Source organism: Loxodonta africana, chromosome 12 (assembly GCF_030014295.1).
Source record: "Loxodonta africana isolate mLoxAfr1 chromosome 12, mLoxAfr1.hap2, whole genome shotgun sequence".
In the NCBI taxonomy this organism is placed as follows: Eukaryota; Metazoa; Chordata; class Mammalia; order Proboscidea; family Elephantidae; genus Loxodonta; species Loxodonta africana.
In genome coordinates this window covers 11,256,865-11,280,862 of record NC_087353.1, presented here as the reverse complement: position 1 = coordinate 11,280,862, position 23,998 = coordinate 11,256,865, and the positions used below count along the sequence as shown (strand labels likewise).

Sequence of the window (23,998 nt, the reverse complement as noted above, 5' to 3'; positions counted from 1 at the left end):
TGCGGTAGATTTCAAGAAAAAGGAGAGTCCAGTGGACTGTGGGAAGGCAGTAAGACTTGAGCAGCACCTTGAGGAGGGCAGGAGCTGCATGGACAGAGTATGAGTGAAGGTGGGCTTGCACAGGCTCAGGGTGAGATCCACTATGACATGCACGGCTGTCGCAAAGGGCTTTCCTGGGGATACACTGGAGGCATTATGGAATGACCTGAGTGAACACATTGGAGTTTCAGGGCAATGATACTAGTAGTACTGTCTGGGTAAGATAATGGACTGGATGTGTGGGAAATGAGGATAAGAGGGGCAGGGAAATCTATTAGGAGGATTCTTCAGAGTCCTTCTGGGAGGTGATGTGGACCTCAGTGGGGCCAAGGCAAAATGAATGGATAATAAGGAATGGACTGCTAAAACTGCAGCTACAAATAGACCTACCCTAAAACACACTATCGCCCTTACTATAAGTTGTTACGTTAAGCGGCCAGGGCCTCTACCTGGATCACCTGTTGGTGTATCCCTTATACACCATGCTGCGTAGCAGAAACTCAATATTTGTTCAATTTGTTTAAAACCAAACCAAACCCAAACCCATTGCTGTCAAGTTGATTTCGACTCATAGTGACCCTATAGGACAGGGTAGAATTGCCCCATAGGGTTTCCCAGGAGCAGCTGGTGGATTTGAGCTGCTGACCTTTTGGTTAGCAGCAGAGGTCTTAACTACTCTACCACCAGGTTCAATTTGTTTAATGAATATAAATTAAATTTCTCGCATATGCTGCTTTTCCTGAGTCCAAGATGACACCTGTAAAATCTGCGTAGCCTGGCTCCATCTTCCCATACTTCACAAAGCCCCAACCATTTGTCAGTTTGTCATACTGTGGTGGCTTGCATGCTGCTATGATGCTGGAAACTGTGCCACCAGTATTTCAAATGCCAGCAGGGTCACCCTGGTGAACAGATTTCAGCAGAACTTCCAGACTGAGACAGACTAGGAGGAAAGGTCTACTTCCCATCTACTTCCAAAAATTAGCCAATTAAATCCTTATGAATCACAACAGAACATCGTCCTATGTAGTGCTGAAGGAAGGGTCACCTAGGTCAGAAGGCACTCAAAACACATAGTGGCTACAACAATAGACCTGAGCATACCAACAGTCAAAGAGCCCTAGTGGTGCAGTGGTTTAAATGCCTGGCTGCTAACCTATAGGTTGGCGGTTCAAATCCACCAGCCACTCCACAGTAGAAAGATGTAGCAGTCTTCTTTCGTAAAGATTACAGCCTTGGAAGCCCTATAGGGCAGTTCTACTCTGTCCTATAGGGTCGCTATGAGTCAGAATCAACTCAACAGCAACGGGTTTTTTTGTTTTTTTGTATACCAGCAATTGTGAAGATGGCACAGGACTGGGCAATGTTTCATTCTCCTGTACCTGGGGTCACCATGAGTCAGAGCCCATTCGGGATCAACTACAACAACAGCAACAATGACTTCACGGGAGCTATCTTTTTGAGCCAGTGAGTATTGAATACTTACTGTGTAACAGACTCTGTGCTAAGTGATTGACCTGAATTATCTTCAGTCTTCGTAATAGCCTTTTAAACCAAAACCAAAACCAACCCATTGCCGTCGAGTTGACGCTGACTCATAGCGACCACCCTGTAGAACAGAATAGGACTGCCCCATTATCTATGAAGAGATAAACCTCTGTATTCTCTGCTCTAAAATGAGCATAATAATAGCTACCGTAGCTTTTATTATGCCTATTTTATAGCAAAATACAGAAATTTAATTCTTCATAGGTTATAGCTTTCCCAAGGCTACTCAGGTACCAAGAGGCAGAGCTATAATTCAAACACAAACTCTTCTGACATCAAGCCCCCCATCCTAATGACCATATATATTGTTTCTTGTTGAAAAGTAGTTGGAAAATCAACTAGTATTACTTTTCAGGGCTAGCCAATCTTTTGTACTACCTGGATCATTGTTTTCTTCTGTAGGGGGGTATTATTACACGCATTTTAGTTAAAGACAAAACCCGAACAGAAGCTCTGAAAATTGTGAGTATACATTCCATACTCTATTATCTTCTCTAATAATTTGCTCATTTGCGATAAAGTTGATTGTCCTTTCTTTCATGTAAAGCATTCGTTGTAGCAGAGAAGGTTGGTTGCCTTCCTTCTTATATTAATTCTCTACTTCTTCCTTCATAAAAGGAACCCCAACATCTTAGTTTAGTGTATTGCTCCTCAACTAAAAAATCTCCTTCTCAACACCTTTATAGTCACTCAGGTGACCAGGTTCTGGCTAATGAGTTGTAGGCAGAAGGGTTGTGTTGGACACCTGGAAATGTCCTCAAAGAGAGGACATTTTCTCTTCCTTTTTCTCTTCCTTCCTCCTTCCTGCCTCTGGAATGTGGACGTAACAGGTAAAGATTGATTCCAAGCTGCCATTTTGGACTCTGAAGCATGCATCAAGGATGGCAGATCAGTATGATAGCACAAACTACAATCCCTGCCCCCAGCTCAACTGCCACATCAGCTCTGGACTGCCTGCTTCTAGAATTCTTTTATGTGACAGATGGACTGTTTAATTTAGCCATTATAATATTGACTTCTTTTTTAATCAAATGCAGCTGAACTCAATCCTAACTTATATACCAATAAATATGACTTTGTTTTAGGTAGGGCTCCCAATAGTCCATTTGTTCCCTGTATAATTGTTGGAATCAAGGATGGTGTCTCACATGATAGATTTTCATAGATACTCTTGGCTGGAACCTGAATCCTGAGCTTTGTAAACCCAGGGAGTAGGGAGAGAACTTTGAGGTCATCTAATTCCACCTTCCACCCAGAGTAAACATCCTTTCTTAAAAGGCTCCAATTATGTGATAATGTAATGACAGTTTGATAGAATTGCTAATTGTCCTCTGCTGCCTCCTTCGTCTTTCTCTTTGGACTTGACAACTGTTAAATGATCTAAAGGCAACACTTTCCTCTGAGGATTTCTTACAGCCCCCTCCCTGATCTTAGCTTCTGTGATCATCCTCCTTTACCCCACCCCCATGTCCAAAGCCCTATAGTTTCTCCACAGTGACATTAGCTTGCTTATCCTGAGTGGTCTTATAAATGTCCCCCTCCCTGACTACTTTTCTTACAGCCACATATTCATATGTTATATCTCACCTAGCAAGTTATTCTTGTAGAGAAGAGTTCAGCATAACTGGCTGAATTTGATTGTGTTAACAATCACTGCAGACTTAGGGTATTTGCTCTAGAAGATTGTTCAGCTCAAAGGCACACATTTATAATACTAACATGTCAGGCATGAGAGGCAGGTTCAGGGAGAGAAACATATTTTGGGATGGCTTTCCCAGAACCTTTAATATGCGTTTTGCCTGACCACATTTTTTGTCCATAATTAGAGCTAAATCTAAAGTGTTTTTTTTTTTTTTTCTAAAGTGTTACATCAGACTTCTGGAATAGCCAGGGTTAGCCAAGCTGGATGGGCATTGGTTGTTCAGGGGTAGAATTCTCCCTCCCTGTTGGAGACGCAAGTTCAATTCTCAGCCAATGTGTCTCATGCAAGGCCTCCACCCATCTGTCAGTGGAGGCTGACATGTTGCTATGATGATAAACAGGTTTCATTGGAACTTTCAGACTAAGAAGGACTAGGAATAAAGGCTGGGTAATCTAATTCCAAAAACCAGCCAATGAAAACCCTGTGGATCACAATGGTCCTATCCACAACTGATCATAGGGATGGCTCAGGACTGGGCAGCTGTTTTGTTCCATTGTGTACGGGGTTGCCATGAGTTGAGGGTCATTCAATGGCAGCTAAGGACAACCAGGATGGATATTTGCCTCATTGCTGTGGCAGTTTTCTACATGGTCAAGATGAAGGTATGCCAAGGCATTACTGCTACTCTGAGATCACTGCTGACTGCCAGAGCCATAAAGATCATTTCCCATGAAGCAGGGGTCTCCGGATACTGAATTTTCTGTAGTGCAGGTCTCCACCAGTTAGGCAATCTATGAATGTGTGCCAAGGCTGGCGTCTGTCCTGAAGAAAAATTTGTAAACTCAGCAGTCTGTCTTTAGTATCTTTCTCCTCCTTCCTTTTTCGAGGCAGCAGAGCATGGTGAAATGAGGAAGCCTTCAGAGCTGATTAGACTGGCTCCCCCACTTAATATTTATGATCTTAGGCAAATTCATTATTTAAATTTCATGGGCTTAAATCTCCTCAACTATGTATTGCAGATAGGCATACCTACTTGAAGGACCCTTCTAAAAATTAAATGAAGTGATGTTAGTAAAAGCTCCCAGCCCAGTGACTGTCGATGATGAATGACCAGCAAGTTATTTCTCGTCTTCTCTCCCTCCAGGCCCTAGCATTTTTCCCCCTTATTGGTCTCTTTCTGTGGCTCTTTCATACCATGCTCTGGTCCTTGTATTCTACTCCTTCGATTGGCACTGGGAGTTTCCTACCAAGAAATTTACCAGCAATTCATGGAAAACTCTAGTTAGGTAAATGGAGTGATTCCTTTCTTGTGGGTATTGTAAAGAACCTTACAAATCTGGCCAGAGAAAGAGAAAAAGGAAATGAAGGGAAGCGTGAGAGGTAAAGGAGGAGGAAGAAAAGGGGAAGGGAGGAGGAGACCTGCGTGCAGGGCAGAAGAGTTCAGCTCCTTTTCCCTCTTCTTTCACCCTCCAGCTGGCTCTCGGGAGCCCAGCCTGCAGTAACAGTTCTCCGGGGGCCGTCCTAATTGCACTTTTACTGTAGACAAAACTGAAAAAACCGAGAGCCGTCAAGCTGATTCCAGCTTGTGGAAACTCATGGGCGTCAGAGTAGAACTCGGCTCTGTAGGGTTTGCAATGACTGGCTTTTCAGAAGTAGATTACCGGGACTTTCCTTTGAGGAACCTCTGGGTGAACTTGAACTACCAACCTTTTGTATCACCCAGGGACTCTCTTACTGTGGATAGAGCCCAGTCAGAACAGCTTCCTAGAGGGTCATCTGCAGGTATCCTCCATTTTTGCAGCTAAGTGGATACTTCACAACTTCCTCATGGAGGGTTGCAAACCCTACCTCTGCAGATGATAGGAGGTTGCTCAGGATAGGGAGGGCTGTGCCTGTGGTCTACTGGCAGGTGGCAGACCTAAAGTTCCATTGATTCAACAAATATTAATTGTCCACTTATGAAGCACCAGCCACTGAGCTAGGCACTGGAGATACAATAATAAGTAAAACTGACATGGTCCCTGAAGCCTGTTTTGCTGGGATAGAATATGGCCAACTGAGCACCATGATTTAAGAAAAGCTGGGCAGGGCACAGCCAGCCTCCGCATAAAAATAGAAATGTACTAATGTCGGGACCCAATGTCTCCTCCTACCCTTACTGTAAACGTGGCCTAAATTATTCTCACCATGAACTTCCCCCGAAATCAAGAAGAACATAAATCATTTTGTTTGTCTATTCTTTTACAGGGTCATTTGAACCTTCAGGAAATTCTAGGTTCTTCTTGTGAAGTTTTTACAGGCACCATGACCTGCTAAAATTCAGCCACCTTTCACACCGTATCTGCTTCCGGAGTCTTGATGGAAGGTACAATGGAGGTACGGGGCAGGCAGGAGGTTCTGTGCAGGTAGAGTTTTTCTATAACGCAGCATATACACTCCTAAAAATTACCACAATATGCAAAGTCTTGAAAAAAAAAACCTCAGGGCTATGATGTTAGAACCATCACACTCAAAAATTTTGTCAGCCATGCATTAAACAAACAAACAAAAGATCAGAATCTAAAAAAAATGGTAGCACAGTTTTATACATGTAAGACAGTTACGATATAAAGAACACTATAATAAATATGAGACTTAATCTTGAAAAAATCGTGACGTGTGCTTGTGGAAGTGGGTGTCAGAAGGACTAATAGCTTGGGGGCTATTATGAAGAGGTGGAAATCAGATGGGAAAATGTTGTAACACCCAATGTCAATGGATGTAGCTCACAACACAGGTGGTGAACCAAGGCAGCTGGTAGATGTTCCAGGTGTGGTTCTTGTGTTCCTATGAGGCTCAGCTCAGCAGATACACATTTTGCATTCATTTAGTGTTTCCTGCACATGAAATCACACATAAGCAAATGCAAAATTCATGTGATGATCAAAGCACTCCCTAATTTATCACACTCATGTCAGAACAATTTCACATTTCCAAAACAGGGGTTATAGCAGAATAAACTGTATGCCCTAGATTGCTGGGGACAGACTCCAATAATGCCAGTGGTCCCGATGTAGTTATTAATTCTTCCCCTACTTTCCTCTCAAAATATCCAGTTCCAACAGTACATTATGGTCACTCTGTGTTTATGGAGGAGGCTGAAAACTCATTCCTTAACCAAACACAGCCACCTCTATGATGGGACTGTGATAAGAGGTCCTCGCCTGTAATTTCTCCCACACTTATAATGGCGAAGAAAATCCTGCCATTATTGTTCCCTCTCATTCATCAATCCCCAGCTCAGAAGTCCCCTCTTCAGTGAACTCTTCTCTAACCCAGACAAAAGCTAGCAATTCCTTTCAAACTTGGGTTATCATTCTGTCATAGCAGTTATCTTGTGTCACTGGAAAATGAGTCTTTCTGTCCAACTATACTGAGGCGACTCACAATCGGACCCTCCGTAATTGTTAAGCCACCTCTTCCTCGTATCCTCTACACTAGGTTTTTTTTAGTTTTGTTTTAGTATATATAAAATCCGGAAACCCTGGTGGCATAGCAGTTAAGAGATACGGCTGTTAGCCAAAGGGTCAGCAGTTCGAATCCACCAGTCGCTCCTTGGAAACTCTGTGGGCCAGTTCTACTCTGTCCTATAGGGTCACTGTGAGTAGGAATCAAATCGATGGAAATGGGTTTTGTTTTGTTTTGTTTTTTTAAAGTCACCTGAAGTATTTGTTAAAATGTGGATTTCTGAGTCTCAACAACAGAGATTTTGGTTCATGATGTCTAGGAGGCTTAATGACTCTGTGCCCATCACCCACATTTGGGCAACACTGCTCCAGATACTCAACCTCAGAGCCTACTTCATCCATTTCATAGCAGAATGCCTGACAAGTACCCAGTGAAACCCAGTGCCGTCAAGTGCCTGGCAAGTAGTAAGTGGCAAATAATGCTTTCTGGATTAATTTAATTCCACAATTTGATGATCAGTCCATTAAGCTTTGGAGGTATTTTGAGCTTCAGTTCTACGTAGCATGCTCTGGTGGAGCACGTACTGACCGTAGTTATACTGCATTTGAACCCTGGATCCACTACTTCCAGGCTGAGTCAACTTTAAAAAAATAACTGAAGCTTTGTGGGCCTCAGTTTCCTCATCTGTAAAATGATCAGCATGATTCATATCTCGTAGGGTGATTGCAAGAATCAAATGGAATTACGTACATATCCTATTTTTCAAAAGTGTGTATTTAGGATATGATAAATACATTATTGCTGTTGTTGTATTGCTCAAAAGGCCAAAAATTCTTACAGGATTTATGTCCTAATCCATTACCAGCTCTTAGTCAGTTGACGGAAAAGCCTGGTGGAAATGAGACCCAGGCTGGTGCTAGCAGGGAAGAGAGACACAGATAGAGCAGGTGGAAGGACATGCGCAACAAGGGGACTTCCCTCACAACTCTGCCTCCTGCCTGCTCTGCAGGGAAATGCCTCCTCCCTCTCTCGGACCCAAACACCTTCGCAATGTCTCTGCTAATTACACAAAATAGCAGAGTACATTCATTCAAAGAAAAGGGATAAAAGAGATCAAAGGAGACTTTTGCAAATACACAAGAGAAAACGTATGCTTCGGTTGATAGAGAAGAAGTCAGCAAAGTTAGGAAAGACAAAGAATGGTTCTAAGATATTTGCACTTTGAAGGCTTCTGATAGGATTCGAAATTACCTGGGGGGAAGAAGCAATGTCATAATTTTTCTGTTAGGAAGTAAGGCAGGAGCAGGAAGGGAGAGTAATGAAGTATGGCAGAGTGGAATTAATTTGGGCGGTCTGGAGTGACTGGGGTGTAAAATCACCAGAGCAAGTCTACTGGAACAAGCCTTGAACGAGGAACTGAGTCTCCTTGTCTTCAGATCCTGTTATTTGCTGACCAAAAGATTTTTGGTCATCTCGTCTCTGAGCCTTAAATCTAAGAGGAAGACGAAACATCTATATGTATCCCTCTCAGCCTCACCCTACACCTCCCACCAAAAATATATCCCCTAAAGTGCTACAGAAACCCTGGTTGGCGTAGTGGTTAAGAGTTACAGCTGCTAACCAAAAGGTTGGCAGTTCGAATTCACTAGGTACTCCTTGGAAACTCTGTGGGGGCAGTTCTATTCTGTCCTATAGGGTCGCTATGAGTCAGAATTGACTCGATGGCAATGGATTTGTTTTTGTTTTTGTTTTTAAGTCACTGCAGGCATGTTAGGACATTCCGATAGGGATATATGTCAGCTTGAGAACAAAGAAAGGCATTGCTCTTCCATACTCTGTTTGGACAAGGCCACACCTAGATGATTGCTCTCAGTTCCAGAGGGAGCTGGTACAGAAGACAGCTCAGTGAGAGAACTCCACACTCTGCCATGTGTAGTGCAATTGGGAGAACTGAGCATCTTTTCTCTAGAATGAAGTTTTTTTTTTGTTTGTTTGTGGGGGATGGTGCTGGAGCAACTGATTGCCATTAAAATATGTGATGATAGTTATCATGTGGAAAAGGAATAAGATTTGTTCAGTAGTGAGGGGGCATCAGGGGCTGAACAGTATATTAGAAGGAAGATTTGGGCCAAAAAAAAAAAAAACACACATACATTCTAAAATTATAGTATGACCTTCTTTAATCTAGAGAAGTTCAGGCAGGTATTCTGAAAAAGAAATCCCAGTGAAAGATGGGGTGTTGCTGTCCCTTAACAGCTTTCTCAGCCCAGGGATTCTACAATGGTTTCTGTCCTGCATTAGCCATAAGATGATGACAGTTTCAAAGATAATTCTGAATATTAAAATGTTCTAAGCTGTAAAGCAGTATTCCTGTGCAGAGGATGTTCCCATGCAAAACACAGACATCTACCCATCGGTCAGCCCAAAGGGCATACTTCCCAGGGTGCCGACTTGTTTCTGAGGTTCTGACTAGAGCAGGGTGCTTTGCTCTGTACCATTCATACAATTAGAAGATGAAACGTGGGGTAAGGCTATCACTTGAAAAAAGTAAATACTGAAGATATTTTGGGAATATATAGATTCAGAATTGCTGCCAGCTATTCCTGAAAATCCACAGAGAGATTTAAGGAAACCGAAACTTGCACAAGAGAAAGACCTAGGATTTTACCTTTCTAAATGTAGAGATGGCATTGGTCTTTGCTCTTCCCTATATTTGAGCACTACTTATACACAACAACAACAAAAACAACAACAACAACAGCAACAACATAAAACAGGTGAATTCCTCTTGTAAGCAGATATTGTTGTAAAATTTAGTTCTATGTGTCAAGACTTTCCATATCTAAGCAGCAATCTATATTTGATTGACTTTGCTGACATGGACCCATTTGAGCATGTTAAAATGCCTGGGAACAGGTCCATCTATTGTCAATCTAATTAGTAGAAATATTATTTTTGTTCTCTTTTATTAATATATTTAAGTAGTTGGCTTATGCAAAATTTTCTTAGCATATAAGATGTTTTTCAGAGTGCGACAGGAATTATTTTCTGCTACTCCGTCCACTGAGCACCTACTATGTATCAGACCCATCGTTAAACACTTCACACTTGTTTTCCTATGTTTCCTTCCTCCACAACTCTGTTTATACATGAGGCTCCTGAGGCTCAGAAATGTTCAGTAACCAGCCTATCTTGTTTCACGTTAGCAGAAAGTGGGGGAATGATTGAACTCATTTGAGTTGTCTGGCTTTGAGGACAGTACTGTTGCTTATCAGGAATCTTGAGACTTTAATGGTGAGCACATTTGGGTATGAAGGAAATATATTTGGCAAGTGGTCCATTTTGACCAATTATATATGCATATAGACCAAAACAAAAACATTGCTGTCAAGTGGATTCCGACTCATAGCAACCCTACAGGACAGAGTAGAACTGTTCCATAGGGTTTCCAAGGAGTGGCTGGTGAATTCAAACTGCCAACCTTTTGATTGGCAGCTGAGATCTTAATCCCTGCACCCCCAGGGCTCCTATATATGCATATAAGTGAAGTTAATACCAGCCAATGTCTACACTGTATTCTAGAACTCCTGCATTTGAGATCCTCGTTACAGACATCAAATCCCACAACAAGCCTCAATCATGTGGCTGTTAGCTCAGCATTCTCAGGACACAGCGGCACTACCTGTGGGGATGTCATAGCTCCAGAGAGCTTTCACTTTAGAGGTGTGCCCACCTGAACCATGACGGTCTCGTGGGACTACCTCTCTAAGAACAGTTGAATGAAGGAAGGTAGGCAGTGAATCTATTGTCAGGTAGCATTCAGCACATAACTCACACCTCTTGGCACCTATAGCTCCTAGACTCTTTGTCTCTCCTGAGAGCTGGCTTTCCTCCACAACACTGACCTTCTTTGGCAGCTAGATCAGGAATCTCCAGATCCCCTGTAATTCCCAAGATATCATGGAAGTATTGCTAGCAAAATTTTGCTGAAGATAATTAAAAAAACAGCAGCAGCCATACATTGACAGGGTACTGCCAGAATTTCAAGCTGAATTCAGAACAAGACATGCAAGAAGGAATATTGCTAATCTTGGCTGGATGCAAAGAATACCAGAAAGATGTTTACCTGTGTTTTATTGATTATGCAGAGTTATTCCACTGTGTGGATCATAATAAATTACAGATAACGTTACAGAGGATAGGAATTTCAGAACACTTAATTGTGCTCATGCAGCGCCTGTATATAGACCAAGAGGTACTTGTTTGAACAGAACAAGGGGATATGGCATGGTTTAAAACCAGAAAAGGTGTCTGGTAAGGCTGTATCCTTTCACCTTACTTGCTCAATCCATACTCTGAGCAAATAGTCGAAGAAGTTGAACTGTATGAAAAATGCAATATCAAGGATTGGAGGAAGACTCATTAACAATCTGTGATATGCAGATGACACAACCTTGCTCGCCGACAATGAAGACAACTTGAAGCACTACTGATGAAGATAAAAGACTACAGCCTACAGCATGGATTACACCTAAATGTGAAGAAAACAAAAATCCTCACAATTGGGCCCATAAACAACATTATGATAAACAGTGAAAAAATTAAAGTTGTCAAGGATTTCATTCTACTCAGATCAATAATCGATGCCCATGGAGGCAGCAATCAAAAAATCAAATGACATATTGCATTGGACAAATCTGCAACAACAACAACAAAAAGACCTCCTTAAAATCTTAAAAAGCAGAGATCACTTTGATGACTAAAATGTGCCTGATCCAAGCCATTGTATTATCAGTGGTCTCAAATGCATGTGATAGCTGGACAATGAAAAAGGAAGATCAAAGAAAAATGGATGTTGGTGAAGAATATTGAATATACCATGAATTGCCAGAAGAATAAACAAATATGTCTTAGAAGAAGTATATCCAGAATGCTTTTGAAAATGCAAACTAATGGAGAAAGTGGGGAGGGAGCAATAAAAACAGCATAAGGAAACTTTGGGGGTAATGAATACTTTCACTATCTTGGCGGTGGTAGTGTTTTCACAGGTATAAACCCAAAAACCCGCTGCTGTGGAGTCGATTCTGACTCACAGCGACCCTATAGGACAGAGTAGAACTGCCCCATAGAGTTTCCAAGGAGTGCCTGGCAGATTCGAACTGCTGACCTTTTGGTTAGCAGCCGTAGCACTAACCACTACATCACCAGGGTTTCCAGGTATAGTCATATGTAAAACTGATCAAATTATACACTTTAAATATGTGTAATTTATTGTATATCAATTGTACCTTAATAAAGTGCTTTATATTTTAAATGGGGTTCTTACTGCTATGAATTTCATTCTACTTGGGTCAACAATCAGTGCTCATAGAAGCAGCAGTCAAGAAATCAAACAACATATCGCATTGGGCAAATCTGCTGCAACAGGCCTCTTCAAAGTGTTAAAAAGCAAAGATGTTACTTTGAGGACTAAGGTGCACTTGACCCAAGCCACAGTCTTTTCAATCACCTCATATCATGTGAAAGCTAGGCGATGAAAAAGGAAGACCGAAGAAGAATGGAACATTTGAAGTGTGGTGTTGACTAAGAATATTGATATATCCATGGACTGCTAGAAGAATGAACAAATCTGTCTTGGAGGAAATATAGCCAGAACGCTCCTTAGAAGCCAACGATTGCAAGACTTTGTTTGCTTACTTTGGACACATCATCAGAAAGGACATCATGTTTGGTAATGTAGAGGGTCAGTGAAAATGAGGGAAACACTTCACGAAATGGATTGACACAGTGGCTGCAACAATGGGCTCAAACGTACTAAAGGCTGTGGGGATGGACAGGGCCTGGAAATGCTTCCTTCTGTTATACATAAGATTGCCATGAGCCAAAGACAACCCAACAGCAACTAATCACACCTGTCATAAACGAATAGCAGTAATGAATTGCCCAAGTCCACTAACGGAATAATATGCATGTAAATAGCAATTTCTGTTTTTAGTTATAATATCCAGTGTTTGCAGAAGGGAAAGGACATAGATACTGTCATATTCTCCTAGTAAAAAAAAAAGAAGTGTTAAATGGCCCAAAATATCTGTAGGGAAATGTTGCAATATGCATTAAAAATGTTCAAAACCTTTGATCAGCTGAACAACTACTAGGATTTTATGTCCCAGCTGCAATTTTACACACCTATGTATTTACAAAAATATCTGAAGTGTTATTAAATATCTAAAATGTTATTACCAAAATATCTAAAATGTTACTATAAAAATACCAAAATAATACCTGAAATAGTGAAAAATAGGAAACAAAATGAAGTCCAATGGTAAAGAATTAGTTAAATTATGGGATATGCATTCTCTCTCTCTGTCTTTCTCAACACACACACACATACACACTCACATACATAGAGATTTTTTAAAATGTAAAGCACAGATTGGGTTATCCCATGCATATTATTTTGCAACTTGTTCATCTACAATATATCATGTGCATATTTCCATATTGGTAACAGAAGAATTAACTTGTTCTTTTCATAACTCCTTTGTATGTATGGACTATAAGTAATTTAACTTGCCATCAACTGATGGACATTTAGGTTGTTCCTGCTTTTTAATTTCCAATAGTACAGTAATAAGCACCCAGGTGCATATATTTTTCCATACTTATGAGAATGTATCCATCTGTAGAATAAATTCTAAGAAATAGGATTCCTGAGTCAAAGTATATGTTCATTTAAAAAATTGATGGGTATTTGTTCTCCAAAAATTTTGCTCCAATATACATTTACCCCAACAACATGGTTTTACACACCCTTTCCAACATTGGATATTAGTTGGATATTATCAAATGTGTCCATCTCCGCCAATCTGATAGAATAAGACATACTTATTCATTGTTCTAGTTTCTTTACATTTTAGCTTAATGAACATTTTAAAAATGTTTATATTGACCTGTGAACTCCGTGTTTACATCTATGGTATACACACATTCTCTTTGTTTGTGTAGGGTATCTTTCTTTGGGGAACCACCCATCAGCTACTTCATGTAACCCTAGTGGCATTGTAAGTCTTCTGTCCTTACCTCTCGTCCCCAGGAATCAGCATGTGACTCCAGCTGGGCCATCCCCCCAGGTGCACTGATAGGTTCCAAGAGTCTTCACAGGACCAAAGAGGCCAGTCTGAGTCCTCAGAGTTTTCCAACTTGTATTTTGAGAGGTACCTTTTGCTAATTTTGTAATGATAAAAAAAAACGCCAAAAACAGGTTTTTTAAGGTTTTTTATGATTACAAAATTAGCAAAAGGTACCTCTCAAAATTTTGTAATCATAAGTTGTTAGAAATTTGGCCATTGTTCGTTTTATTTTTTCTGCCATCGGAATGGCCTATAGCTGTAGTAGGAGTGAATATGTCCAAACACAGAGACAATCAGAGGCAGGTGGAGTTCAGAAACGGAAAGCTTTGTTGATGTGGAACTTCTGAATCCAGCCATTAGACCCTACCATACACATAAGCCCACTCTATCTTCTTCAATTACTTCACCCAATATAAATTCTCCCTGTTTGAGCCAATCTAAGTTGGATTTCTATCCATTGCTGAATATTAAATATCCTTTTAGCATTTTTTAAAAAGTTGGTTGTTATTCTTGTTTTCTTACTGGTAAGATAACTTTGAGGAAATTAGCCCCTTGTTTCCAATGTCCTAATTAAAAAATAATAAGCTGAGCTCTAGAAAAGTTAACCTTTGCTGGGGGTCACTTAACCAATTATTTTAATGTCTACCAAGTGTCTACTACTAATGTATGACAAGATAAATCAGGTTTTTTTGTTGTTAAAAATGAGTCAAAAGACAAATAGTTTGCAGATATGGCTAGCTGGTAATACTGGGAATAAATGTGTCTATACACATTTTTCAACAAATTTAACTTTTTTTAGAAAGCTGGCTTATTAGCCAAATTTGTCCCAGCATCAAAACTGGTTTATGTGTGTGAACAACCTTGGAGTATCCTACCTCCACTTCTAACCAGGTCAAACCTGGGACCAGTTGGTGGCAGTGCCAGCCAAAAAGAGCATATGCAAAATGAATTAGGTGGTTAGTCAGCTCCTAAGACATTCAGGTCCCTCCCAGGCTGGATCAACAGCCAGAGGCAATCGCCAAGCATTTCTGAGACAAGAAGTGGGCAGCCAGCTCCCACTAGTAGGCCGGCAGCTCCGTTTTCCACCAGCTGTGGCCTCCATGTGGCTATCTGTGTCAGTGCCAGGTTGAAGGAGACTGCAAAATGGGCCCTAGCTATATGTGACTCAAAGGACACATTCTTGCGGAGAGTGACCTCAGACTCTCCTTCCACACCGAGTTTCTCTAACACAACAGTAGCAAACATGTGCGTTCATGTACACACACACATACACACACACACAGTCACACGCTCATATTCACACATGCATACACTATATTCCAGGCTTGCAGTGTTCCAGATATTCACATCTGTCTGTACCCCAGAGAGAGAGGATGATTCTATGACCAGGTGTCAGTGGAAGGAGGCATTACTCTAACTGTTCAGACAGCAGGGAGACTGGCTAGAAATATTTTTTTACATAACTTCCACCTTGACATTTCGAGTAAACAGTGAGCCCTAATGCTTGCTATGGCAGCCAACTCTTCCCACTTTCCAGCCTGGGAGGGCTGGAGCATGAGCCAGTTTGACCTCATCAGAAAGCAGCCAGACGATGGGATACGCATTTCTTCTCTTGGAGATTTCAAGAAACTCTGCAGCTGGTATCATTAGCATCCTGGGGCAGAAGCTGGCATCGCATTGCACAATTTCTCCCAGGGTCCATCTTTAGTGACAGCATGGCAGGGGGGAAATGTACTTGTCAAGATGCTCAGAGGAAAAAAAAAGAAGAAGGGAACACTACGTAGGAACAACTCATGTGAGGCTTAGGTTGGTAGAGATAAGGAAGTGAACATGGGCCTAATTTTCTTAGCCTGAACTAGTTCTGGAGTCCTGCGGCTCAGTGGTTAAGAGTTCGGCTGCTCCCAGATAGAGCTGGAGAAAAATGTAGAAAAAAATTCTGACTTACAAAAAAGACCAGACTTACTGGCCTGAAAGACACTGGAGAAACCCTGAGACTATGGCCCCCTGACACCCTTTATCTCAGAAATGAAGCCACGCCTGAGGTTCACCCTTCAGCCAAAGATTAGACAGAACCATAAAACAAAACAAGACTAAAGGGGCACACCAGCCCAGGGGCAAGGACCAAAAGGCATGAGGGGACAGGAAAGCTGGTAATAGGGAACCCAAGGTTAAGAAGGGGGTGTTTTGACATGTAGTGGGGTTGTTAACCAGTCATAAAACAATATGTGTACTAACTGTTCAATGAAAAGATAGTTCTGTAAACCTTCACCTGAAGTACAAAAAAATTGACTTCAGCTGCTAACAAAAAGTTCAGCAGTTTGAAACCACCAGGTGCTCCTTGAATACCCTATGGGGCGGTTCTACTCTATCCTATAGGGTCAATATGATTTGGAATCGACTTGATAGCAATGGGTTTAAAGTAGTCCTAAACCAAGCTGTGAACTAGGAAAAGTGTCTCTTCTCCGTTGTTTTACTTCTTCTACCGTGTGTTTGCCTCCATGAAGCATCCTATTTTTTATCTCTACCTGCTAGCTGACTGGGTACCCAAAACCAGTTACATCTTACCCATCCTTGGTGTGCCCTAAGCCAGCAGTTCCTAAACTTTAGTATCAAATGGACTAATACAATTTTATAAAAGTGCCATAGGGTAGGGTAGGCTGAGGTTGGGTTGATGCTTCAAAAAAAGATACTAACCATCTTTTATTGTCATTATTTCATATACACACCAACATTCAGGAATGTATCACCTCAAAATAAAGGCAATCATTAAATTAAATAAAATATGTTTATCTTTATGAAATATTCACTATGCTGTTGCAGAACAATGAACCAATTTTGTGTGGCCTTTCTTGCCATGCTCTTGTAATTCCCACCTGGGTAACTGGGTAGGACTGTGCAAATAGGGTAATTGTGGCCCACCAAGGGAGTTAGTTAGTTTTGCCATCCTGCTGGGCTTCAAATGAGCCATCTCAGAGGTGGGGAGAGAGGATCCCTCCACCACCAAGGAAGAAGAGTCAGGAGCAGAGCTCATCCTTTGGGCCTGGGATCCCTGCGTTGAGAAGCTCCTGGAACCAGGAGACCGAGAGAGAGAGACAGCTGTAACACTGAAGATGGTGAGAAGTGATGGCAGAGAAAAGGCAGCAGGAGAGGCCAGCAGGAGAGGGCTAAGTGGGCTTTCCAGCCCATGGAGTGAGAAAGCTGAGAACCTTTGTGCAGGAGGCTTGCTGGCAGAGTAAGGTGCCTCTAGGCACTTGGTGGAGTTAGGTTTGATGACCCACAGAGCTAGAGCTGAGTACTTTCCAGCCAAGGCTTACTGGGGGAGTGGGGTGCCTCGGGGCACTACTGGCAGAGCTAAAAGAGCTTTGTAACACTTGCCTGAGCAGGAACAGAGGCCTAGGGGCCAGAGAGAGGTGTGCCTGTGGGCACGGCTGAGAAGAGGCTGTCCTGATGGAAGAACTGTGTCCTGAGCATTCTTGAACCTTAACTGTAACCTGTTACTTCCCTAGTAAACCCCGTAATCGTGGGTATTGTTTGTGAGTTCTGTGTGGCCATTGCAATGAATTAGCAAATTCAGCAGAGAAGCAGAGATTGCCTTGGGAGGGTTGGTTGATGTCAGAATTGGAAAAGATGGTAGAGAGATCAGGCATGTCTAACCTCAGCCTCATAAAAATCAGCCTTGGGCTGCTGATCTTGATTCTCCTTCCCCCTTGTGGAGTTAGAGGAGGTCAGACTCCACCCCCACACAATTTTAACAGTTGTCCACATTTTCCTTCATTTATCTTAGACCAATGACAATTTTATCATGGACCATGGCAGCCAGGCAGTGTTCAGAACCATACTCCTACTTCTTCATTAGCCAAACCTCACCTCCACTAGCTGTCAGGTGGGATAGGATCTGATATGCTGCTTCGTTAAGGGGCTTAACAACTGGTAATTACTCAGTGTAGTGTCTTTCACAGGGACTTGGTATTTATTAACAACAACAATAGCAAAAAAAAACCAAGGCCTTATACTAAATAAAATAACAGAAAATAGCTTTTGATAACCTGAGCAAAAAAAGAAAAGAAATGAATAAATGGGCAAATAAACGAGTAAAGACTTGTTGGAAGACTTCTGGGCTAACTTATAGAACTGAAGGAAAGTATTACCTTTGGTCTTTGGTAAGGTCAGGAACGAGGGCCACCTGGAAATTCAGACAATTCACTGTGAGTCATTAATTTGTGAGTTCTTCCGTATAGGTACTACAAACCTGCCTTGCCCTCTTCGTGGACAGCAGGATGTTAGTCATCTATTAGCTCCAGTTCCTGATACTTAGTCTAGCATTAGTCCCCTCACATCCGTGTAACGAAGGCCACAGGCGCAAATGTGCTCCTTCTGTGAACTACTCCCCAAGAGCTAGCTCTAAACGCTTTAAATTTTCCATCATTTTGTAGTTAAAAGACTTTCAATGAGAAGGAGGCAGCTGAGTGGCGGACGCAGAGATGCAGATCTTTGCGAAGACCGTGACAGGCAAGATCATCTCTCTTGAGGCTGAGCCCGGTGACACCATCAAGAATGTCAAAGCCAAAACCCAAGACAAGGAGAGCATAGCCCCTGACCAGCAAAGCCTGGTTTCTGTGGGCAAACAGCTAGGGGACAGCCGCACTGTCTCAGACTACAACATCCAGAAAGAGTCCGCCCTGCACCTGGTGCTGTATCTGCACGGTGGCGGCACATTGAGCCTTCCCTGCGCCAGCTTGTCCAGAAGCACAACTGTGACACGATGATCTAGTGCGTTACCCTCGCCTGCAGCCCCGTGCTGTCAACTGCCACAAGAAGAAGTGCAGCCACATCAGCAGCCTGCGTCCCAAGAAGAAGGTCAAATAAGGGTCCCCCTCTGCCGGCTCTCCTTCTCCCAAGCCCCGGAGCCCTAGACCCTCAATAAAGTCTCCCTTTCATTGGACTGGAAAAAAAAAAAAAAAAAAAAAACTTTCAATGCTGGTTAAAACAGAGCAAATCTAGAAGGGAATAGCTCTCTAAACCCTGTTGTTGTTGTTAAGTGCCGTTGAGTCGGTTCCGACTCGTAGAGACCCTGTGTACAACAGAACAAAACACTGCCGGGTCCTACGCCATCCTCATAGCCCTTGTTATCTTTGGATTGTTGTTGCAGCACATGGTTGCAGCCACCGTGTCAATCCGTCTCATTAGGGTCTTCCTTTTTTTCACTGAGCCTCCATTTTACCAAGCATGACATCCCCCTCCAGGGACTGGTCCCTCCTGATAACATGTCCAAAGTATGTGAGACTAAGTCTTACCATCCTCACTGGTAAGAAGCATTCTGGCTGTACTTATTCCAAAATAGATTTTTTTATTCTTCTGCAGTCCATCATATATTTGATATTCTTCGTCAACACCATAATTCGGCTATCTAAATAGAGTAAATTAAAATATGCACTCTTACCTTAAGAAGTACGATTTTTGGTCTAAGGACCCTGGGAGGCAAGTCCCAGCTTCACCTCTTCGTAGCCCTAGTGGACACAGATTGAGATGGCTGCCTGGCTCTCAACAATTCATTGCTCCTCCATCCATGTTAGGGCACAGCTGACTGACTCCATTAGAATCTCTCTCCTGGGAATTCAGAGCCAGAACAGATGCCGACAAAGGTGGCAGGTAGCAGGAATGTCTTCCCAAAGACAGTGCCCTGCATTGAGGCTCCTGGTGTTGACCCAGCTCCGGATCCATCCGAAGCTCAGTGTTAATGAATAAGCCCGGAATTCTCCAAACAAGTCTTTGTGTATTCTTTCCTTTGTTCATTCATTTATATATTTCATTTTTTGCTCAGGCTCTCCAAAGTCAGCTTGTGTTACCTGCAACAAAAGACTCTTTGCTCACACATTAGCTGTGTCACTTACCTGACCTCAGAAAAGTAACAAAATTCCTGACTCTCAACTTCCTCTGAAATGAACAGCACATACTACATGCTCACAGGATTGTGAAGATCGCATGGTACAGAGTATGGAAAGCCACTTAGAAATGTGAAAGTGCAATCTTGATATTAGTTTCTCCTTATACATGTTATTTATGATAACCTTCCTGAAGTTCCAGACACGTAATTAAATATGGAACAGGCAAGCCCTGAATCATAGGGGCTTAGAAGCCCAAAGGAGTCATTGAGTGTCGCAAACAGTTAATGTGCTCAGATGTTAACCTACAGGTTGGGGGTTCAAGCTGACCCAGAGGCACATCAGAAGACAGGCCTGGCAAACTGCTTCCAAAGGATCACAGTCATTGAAAACCCTGTGGAGCACAGTTCTGCTCTGAAACGCATGAGTGGGAATTGACTCTATGACAACTGGTTAGAAGCTCAAAGTTCTGTTATCTCCAGCTTATTAAAATATAGAAAGAGAGAGAGAAGAACCAAACCAGTGAGTTGATTCTGACTCATGGTGGCCTCATGTGTTTCAGAGTAGAATCGTGCTCTATAGAGTTTTTTAATGGCTGGTGACCTTTCAGAAATATTTCACTAGGCCTTTCTTCCAAGGTGCCTCTTGGTGGATTCAAACCACCAACCTGTCGGTTAGCAACCAAGTGCGTAACTATTTGCACCATCCAGGGATTCCTCTCCATCTTAAAAAAAAAACAAAAAACCACTAAACTGTTGCCATCAAGTCAGTTCTGACTCATGATGACCCCATGTGTTACAGTAGAACTGCTTCAAAGGATTTTCTTGACTGTAGTCTTTGTGAAAGAAGATTGTCAGCCCTCTCTTCTGCAGCATTTGTAGTTGGGTTCGAACCACCAACCTTTAGGTTAGTAGTCCAGCAGAAACCATTTATGCCACCCAGGGACCTACTGTCCACCTTACAAAAAAAAAAAAAATCCGCTACTGTCAAGTCAATTCCAACTCATAGTGACCTTATAGACAGAGTAGAACCAACCCATAGGATTTCCAAGGTTGTAAATCTTAATGGAAGCCAACTGCTACATCTTTCTCTCACAGAGCAGCTGGTGGGTTCAAACTGCTGAACTTTTGGTTAACTACTCCACCAGGGCTCCCTCCGGTTATAGGACACTAATAATAATGATAGTAATAATAACAATAAAGTCTACCATTTGTTTAGGATGCACATGATATGAAAAGTGTATGTTATCTCCAGTCTCACAACATTTCTCTACAAAACTGAAGAAATTGAAGTTAAGTAACATGCCCGGGATCCCTCAGACACTATTACAAAGTCCGATTGTGCTTCATGTCCTTTCTCCTTCACCACACTGACTCCATGTTAAAAAAAAAAAAGTTAAAAAATAAAAGCTTGATTTTTTTTTTTTTTTTTTTTTAATAGCAAGCAGGGCTGGTGGAGCCATGAAGAGATTAGGAGTAAACGACTTTTGCATCTTCATCTGGTTTCATAGCATCAGGCCCAAGTTCAGCATAGAATTGTGCAAGTAGAAATCTCAGCTACTCTTTGAAGATAATATGTTTGGAGAGGTTGTGAACCTCAGGGAACAAAGAGCAATAGTATCTGAGGCAAGGGGATCAAAGTAAGAAGAATTTTTACTGCAATAAAATGAATCAGGAGAAAACAACCCAACCATCTAGCCAAAAGATGCAAAATTCTGTAAAGAGTGGCTACTGCACCATGGGGATCCCACATGGGCAATGAGTGTGTTGGTTGACATGATGTTAAAGAACCTTTCACTAGCTTGTGTCGATAATGAAATGTACTACTTCACCTGAGTCATCCATGATGTAATGGACTACGTAATACAATCCATTTCCTTTGATTTTTGTATTAGTAATCCCTCTAATTTATAAAGTAATTTCCTCTAATTTATTTAGAATCTGAGGTGAGAAACAGAATTCATTTAGCCAGAAGGAATCTTTGATGGAATTCTTCTACTAATATTGCAGAGAGTACTGCAGGAGGCACCACGCTGGAAGGGAGGAGAACTACATTTGAATCTCTGATTTATTACTTACTAATTCTGTGTCTTTGGTCAAGATTCTTACCTTCTTTGGGCATTATTGTTCTCATTTGTAAAACAGAAACAATGTCAATCCTGTCCTTCTCACAGAGTTTTCATAAGGCTCAAGTAAGGTGATACATGTGAGAACATTTTGTACACTGCAAATTGTGTCTTTGATGGATCCAATCTTAATACAATTGAATGTGACGATTACTTATTGTTTGACTAATACCTGCCCAGCACATACTTAGGTTGAGGAACTGGGAAATCTGGGAGGAGGACTCATTTTGAAAGACCATGATATGGATTTAGGACAGACTCCATGTTGGGCGGTAGGGGTGAGAGACCATGGAATGGACGCAGTAGGTGTCTGAGGCCAGCTATATATTAGGAGAGTGTCTTTGGGTTTTTTTGTTCTTGTTGTTGCTTTATCCTTCACTTCACATATTTGTATTTCTGGCCTAGCAAAACTAAAAGCATAAATTATAGCCAACAAACCATGGTAAGACAATTTAGAATATGAAAATGTCCAGTTAGATTTTCAGATTCCATGCAATGCGAATGGGCTTAGAAAATAGCTTTGTGCAATCTGCCCGCAGGATTTTGTTATCCAACAGGATTTAGCGGTCCCTCAGTAGGCCCTGCACAGTGCTGAAGTTGTGTACGTCAAGTTGCATTCTGGAAATATCGAATCCGGAAATATCTAATGGATGTTGTCATGGAGGAACATACAAAAGTCAGTAAATATAGAATTATGTTTAGTAATTGTTCTTAGTTTCCTAGTGCTTCTGTAGCAGAAACACTACAAGTGAGTGGTTTTAAAGAACAGATATTTAGTTTCTCACAGGTCAGGAGGCTACAAGTCCAAGTTCAGGGCAGAGACTGTAGGGTGAGATGGTCCTAGTCTATTTCAGCTTCTAGTAGGAGACACCACTTGGAGTTCCTGGGCTTGTAGATGTAGGTGCCTCCTCTGTCATCAGGTTCGTCCCCCCTTTTTGTGCTTGCTTGCCTCTTTGTCTAGGCTGCTGTTTATATCACTCAGCAGTGATTAGGTTAAGGACGCCCCCTACATAGATACGGCCTCATTAACATAACAAAAAGCCCTATTCCCAAAGACGGTTAGGGTTAGGATTCCAACACGTATTTTTGGAAGACACTATTCAATCCATAACAGTGATTAACTAAAGGTGGACAGAAAAAGCAATATGTTCAGAACAGTATTCAGGAGCACGTGTTCCACTTTGGATCATAATACAAGGAATCACCCTGAGTACAACTGCCAGGTAGGAAATTTTAAGTACCTCTGGACACCCTTTTCCAATGCTGTCTCCCTGCCTCACCCAAACCTGTTCTCAGGTCAGATGAACTCCAAGCCTCCCACGGAGGATATAGTTTCCATTTACTGGGTTCCCTCCCCTCTCCGGAGTCTCTGCGTTTTAAAACCTTAATTCTAATGGATGAATGAAAAATAATTTCAATTAGCAGAGCCAGTGGGGAAGGTTTTGGGCAGAGGAACAAAGCCCTGCCTGAATTTGTGAAATCAGTCCAAATAGGCCACCCCCTGTGGCTTTAGAACCTGACCCTGCCCTACAGGCCCAGATCAGCAGTGTTATTGTCTTCTTTTCTGCTCTAAAGGCTAAATGACTTAAGGTAGGGAGTATAAATTTGAGATTTTCATTTGCATCAAAGTGTTAAACTAGAAATATTCCTTCATCTTTGACTATGCTTTTTGGAGAACAGAAAACCCCATCGCTCTGGGAAATGTGGCTGGATGTTGAGCTCAGGGTTGTGGTTGTTTCCCGTTCAGTTTTGTCACATAACAGCTAGTGTAGAAATGTGACACAGAGCAAGAGAGCTCTGAGGCAAGACTTTGGTGTATCAGCAGCCAGACCTTTGATTTTCTGTTTGCAAATCGTTTAGCTTCTCTGAGTCCCTTTTCCTCATCTGCAAAATGGAGCAAAACATGTCTTTGGAAATCTATTTCACAGAGTGGTGGTTAGACTCAGAGGAGCCAACTTGCATGAAAGTGTTTGGAAAATGCACGGAGCAGTCCACAAGAGCACAGCCTTATTAATATTGCACAGCCATTGATAAAGCACCCTCCTCCAGGAAGCTTAGAGCTTTTTAAAAATATCATTTCATTATGCCTCCTCACCCTTTGAGTTACAGATGAGTTAGAGGTGAGGGGAAAATGAGACCCAGCAGGAGACAAAGAAGTGATCTGCTAAGGTCCCTGTGCCTCACT

At 41.9% G+C, this 23,998-nt stretch overlaps 1 pseudogene; it reads left to right on the top strand.

The window, feature by feature from the left end:
• The first annotated feature begins 18,287 nt into the window (after positions 1 to 18,287).
• LOC100659538 (ubiquitin-ribosomal protein eL40 fusion protein-like) lies at positions 18,288 to 18,759 on the top strand (annotated as a pseudogene).
• Positions 18,760 to 23,998: the final 5,239 nt, after the last annotated feature.